The sequence below is a fragment of the Cynocephalus volans genome, chromosome 9 (genome assembly GCF_027409185.1).
Source record: "Cynocephalus volans isolate mCynVol1 chromosome 9, mCynVol1.pri, whole genome shotgun sequence".
Lineage (NCBI taxonomy): Eukaryota > Metazoa > Chordata > Mammalia > Dermoptera > Cynocephalidae > Cynocephalus > Cynocephalus volans.
In genome coordinates this window covers 35,313,340-35,318,495 of record NC_084468.1, presented here as the reverse complement: position 1 = coordinate 35,318,495, position 5,156 = coordinate 35,313,340, and the positions used below count along the sequence as shown (strand labels likewise).

At 54.5% G+C, this 5,156-nt stretch overlaps 1 pseudogene; it reads left to right on the top strand.

Annotated features, from left to right (window-relative positions):
• The first annotated feature begins 710 nt into the window (after positions 1-710).
• LOC134386417 (granzyme M-like) lies at positions 711-2,635 on the top strand (annotated as a pseudogene).
• The last annotated feature ends 2,521 nt before the right edge of the window (positions 2,636-5,156 follow it).

Below are 5,156 nucleotides of genomic sequence, written 5' to 3'. Positions count from 1 at the left end.
GTGCCCGCAGCCCCGACATCCAGAGGATGAGCCTGTCCCAGGGAATGGCAGGAACGCGGCCCAGCTGTCGGCGGAGCCCAGCCCAGGCGCCCGACAGCCCACAGCCTCCTTCCCGCCCTGGCTCTGACCAGCCCTGCACTTCTGTCTGGTCAGGTTTTATTAGCTCCCTCTCCCGTGACTTAATTAATTTTTTCTCTTAATTGTGATAAAATTTCAGTAATATAAAGTTTACAAGGGCCGGCCCGTGGCTAACTTGGGAGAGTGTGGTGCTGACGACACCAAGGCCACGGGTTCCCATCCTATATAGGGATGGCCAGTTAGTTCACTTGGGAGAGCGTGGTGCTGACGACAACAAGTCAAGGGTTAAGATCCCCTTACCGGCCATCTTTTAAAAATAAATAAATAAATAAATAAATAAACCGAGTTTACCATTTCAACCGGTTTTTCTATCATTTTTTATTTTTCTTTCTCACCTTCACACAAACGACGGTACTGTAGCTGCTCTTCAGCCTACAGCTCCTTCTTTGTAAATTTTTGAAAGAACCGGGTTAGATGTACCAGGCTCCCGCCCTTCCTGGCAGGCCCCGCCCCCGTATCCTAGCAACGCCGGGACGCTCCTCTCTAGGCTGGGATCGCGCACGCCGGGGTCACGTGCCGCTATAAAGCTGCCGGCGCCGCCTCTCGGCCTCCCTAGCGCGGTTCTTAGAGCGGTGGCGGCGGCCATGGCGGGCCTGGAGGCAGAAGGTGGACGGCCACTTGGAGGCCGTGCTGCTCGTGCTGCTGGCGCTTGCGCTGCCCGGCGTGTGCGGAGACTCCTCGACCGGTGAGGAGGGACCGAGGGTCGTGGGGACTGGGGAGCGGGGAGCCGGGGAGCGGGGGAGCCGGGGGTTGGGGGGACTGGGGAGCTGGGGAGCCGGGAGTCGGGGGGACTGGGGAGCCGGGGGTTGGGGGGACTGAGGAGCCGGGAGCCGGGGGTTGGGGGGACTGGGGAGCCGGGAGCCTTAAGTACTATGGAAAGAGAGCTTGTTTCTCTATAGTTTGGGCAAAGTTATAAGGATGAGCACATGCTAATCTCTGAACAAATGAATGTGGTTGAGGCTGGATCCCCCCATGAGGGGAGATCCTGGAGCTGGTTTTCCAGAAGCCCCAGGGTGAAGGTTGGCATTTTTGGACACACAGCTCCTGCCCTGGGGCCAGGGCTGGGTGGGAATCGGAATAGGGAAGGCTTCCTGGAGGGTGCTGATTGAGAAGACATAGGGAAAGGCCTGGCAAGGGGCCCTGCCTGTGTGTGTGCGCCGGGGTTGGGGGTAACAAGTCTTCGGCCCTGCTGTGAGTGATGCACAGGGGGCCGGGGCTACATGCAGCAGTGGTCACCCAGGCAGGGCCGGCCGTCCACACCCTCATTCCCGCTACTTGCAGGACGGAACTGCTGAGGCTGGTGCTGGGCCTACACCATCTCCACGACCCCCGCCTTGCCTTTTGCATCAGGAGGGCCATCCCACACCCTGACTACAAGTCACCCCAGACCTGGAGAACGACCTCGCGCTGCTTAAGGTGCTGGGGGACAGGGGAGGGGAATTGAGAGATTGCTCCTCCTGCAGTTGCACCTCACTCACCTGCCCTCTCCTGTCTGTCACCTGCAGCTGGACAGGAAGGTGAAGTCCAGCAGGACCATCCAGCCCCTGACGACCCTGCCCAGAAGGCGCCAGGCTGTGTCGATGGGAGCCTGGTGCCATGTGGCCAGCTGGGGGCTGACCTACCAGGGTGGGCAGCTGGCCCAGGCCCTGTGGGAGTTGGATGTCTGCGTGCTGGACACCAGGATGTGCAAAAACAGTCATTTCTGTCACAGCAGCATTACCCCCCACATGGTCTGCCTGGCTGCTGACTCCAACAAGCAAGCCCCCTGCAAGGTGATGGGTGCGAGGCGGGTACAGCCTGGCCTGGCAGGAGGGCTGTGGGTTCCACTGTTTGCACCCACAGTAGCCCGTGGCCAGGATGGTGACCCAGGCAGTCCCCTGTCACTTCCATCCTCTGGGGAGTCCTCGAGGGTGGCAGCAGCCCCATTTGTCAGATGCAGAAACAGAGGCACAGAGAGGTTAAGCAACTTGCCCAAGGTCACACAGTCCAGGAGCGGTAGCACCGTGGTGTGAACCCCAGCACCAAAGATGATCTGGGCACAGAGTACTGCATGGGTAAAGGCCCCAGCGTGGGAAGAAGGAGCCAATAGCATTCAAAGGACAAGAAGGAAGGAGGGAGGAGGGGATGTGTGTGGGGCTTGTGAACAGCCCCAAGTATCTTACCAAGCCCTGGGGATAACCGTGCCCCAGCTGGGGTACCCTGGCCACCCTCCAATGGGCACAGAGGTTGATCCATGGTCTGTCCTTCTGGCAGGGTGACTCAGGTGGGACCCTGGTGTGTGGCAAAGGCTGACTAGCTGGGATCCTGTCCTTCAGCTCCAAGACCTGCACTGACATCTTCATGCCTCCCGTGGCCACAACTGTGGGCCCCTATGTGTCCTGGATCCAGAAGATCATTGGCCGCTGGCCGTCCCAGCCTCCAGCCTAATGCTCCGGGGCAACAGGACTAGCGGGAAGGACAGAGGAGGGGCTGGGAGGGAACTGGGACTGTCCTGGGGTTGGGGGCAATAAATTGTGATAAAGAAACCGGCTGAGCCTGCCTGGATTCTGACCCCACCTCTGCCCATGCCAAGTTGTGGCCTTGGGGGAGCCTTAGTTTCCCTGCTTATAAAATGGAAGTGGCTTCTCCCGGGAAGGGCTCCAGCATCAGGGGAGCCAGAGGCACCTGCAGCCAGCCTGCTGGGCCGTCCTCCCCTTCAGTGAACGAGCACCTGTGTGTGTTGGGGGTGCTGGCACCGGGGCACAGGACCTGTTTAGCCAGGGTGAGGGAGATATCAAACAAAATGTCCCAGAATCTTCTTTACTAACACCTTTATTGAGATATAATTCACATACTGTATGAGTGCAATTCAGTAGGTTTTAGTATATTCAGAGTTGTGCAACCATCACATCTACCTAGTTCCAGAACATTCCATCACCCCAAAAGAAACCCCATCCCCATCAGAAGTCACTCCTCATCCCCTCCCTCACCCCCCGGTAACCACTTTCTGTCTCTGTGGATCGTCCTGTTCTGGACATTTCATGCAAATGGAATCACACACTGTGTGGCCTTTTGTGTCTCGCGTCTGGCGCTGAGCATGACGTGCTCAAGGTCCATCCACATGGGAGCGTGTGTCACAGCCGCATTCCTTTTCACGGCTGAGCGATATTCCCGTGTGTGGACAGACCATGCTGCGTGTGTCCATTTCTCCATGGGTGGACACTGGGCTGCTTCCACATGTGTCTTGTGAACATGTTGCTGTGGACGTCCATGCTCAGGTTCTTGTGTGGACGTGTGTTTTCCTTGCTCTTGAGAAGACGCTCAGGAGTGGGACTGCTGGGTTCTAGGGTAACTATGTTTATGCATCAGAGAAACCACCAGACTGTTTTCTGGCAGAATCTTTTAATACTATCATGAAAGCTGTCAGACATGCAGGGAAGTTGAGAACCACATAGTGCCCCATGGTGCGTCAGTCTCCAGGCTCTGCCGTGACAGCGTGCCACATTGGCATCATCAGGCCTGAAACCCCTGTCTGCTGCCCGACCAACTGTATTGGTTGCCAATGCTGAGCAAGTTGCAGGCTCAGGACGACCCCGCCAAACACTTCTCCCTGGCGAACGTTGCCTGGAATGCAGGGCTTGTTCGGTGTCTATCTCTCTCGCTCTTTCAGGTGCACAGAGAAATGTACAAACCTCAGGGCATGACTTGCTGTGTTCTGGCAAACACAGACAAGCATGTAGCCCTAACTCCTACTGAGATCTGGAGTGCAACGGTTGCCCTGAGTTTCCAGGCGCCCCCCCATGGTCTTGTCTAAAATGGATTTTTTGCTGCACACAAGAAATAAGTTCAAAGAGAGGAAAGGTTGCCCAGGAGAAAGAAGGTCCCCCACCCCATTTCCCCAGTTTTTCTGTCTTCCTCCGAGGGTCTTTTCTGCAGAGACAGCCCGGACACATGTCTGAGTGTCCCCACAAGCAGGAGCATCCACAGGTGCAGTTGGGGCCCTGCCTTCCATGCATAGGAGCAGCCTGCAGGGGACGCTCACCCACAGTGCCCACCAGGAGCTGGCACCGTCTGTCCCTGCATCTCCCTTCTCCCATGTCTGCAAGGTATGTGGCATCTGTCACTGAGCGTGACATGTTCAAGGTCCATCCACGTGGTAGTGTATGTCAGCCTCGTTCCTTTTCATGGTTGAGTGATGTTCCATTGTGTGGATGGGTCACGTTGTGTTTGTCCGTTCATCTGTCAACGGACCCTTGGGCTGTTTCCACCTTTTGGCTGTTGTGAATCACGCTGCTGCGAACATTTGTGTATAAGTTTCTGTGTGGATGTATGTTTTCATTTTTCTTGGGTGTACAGCTAGTAGTGGAATTGCTGAGTTATTTATTTTATTTATTTATTTTTTTAAAGATGACCGGTAAGGGGATCTTAACCCTTGACTTGGTGTTGTGAGCACCACGCTCAGCCAGTGAGCGAACCGGCCATCCGTATATGGGATCCGAACCCGGGGCCTTGGTGTTCTCAGCACCACACTCTCCCGAGTGAGCCACGGGCCAGCCCGGAATTGCTGAGTTAAATAGTAGCTCTGGTGTAAGGAACTTTCAGACACTGCTTGGGCTGTTTTCGCGGCAACTGCACCATTTTACGTGCCCCGCAGCAGTGTGTGAAGATTCAAACTTCTCCGCATCCTCACCAGCTTATTTTCTGCCTTTTTAATTGTAGGCCACCTAGTGCTGTGAAATGGAGTCTCACTGAGGTTTTGATTTGCATTTCTCTGATGGCCAATGATGCTGAGCATCTTGTCATGTGCTTACAGACTATATCTTTTACAAAATGTGTATTCAGATCCTTTGTCCATTTTTTAATGATGTTGTCTTTTTATTATTAACTTGTAAATGCTCTTTGTATATTCTAGATGCAAGTCCCTTATCAGATATAGGATTTGCAAATATTTTCTCTCCTTCTATGAATTGTGTTTTCACAAATTCAACTTGTGAAGTATGAAGATTTTTAACTTTGATGAAGTCCAGTTTATTTTATTA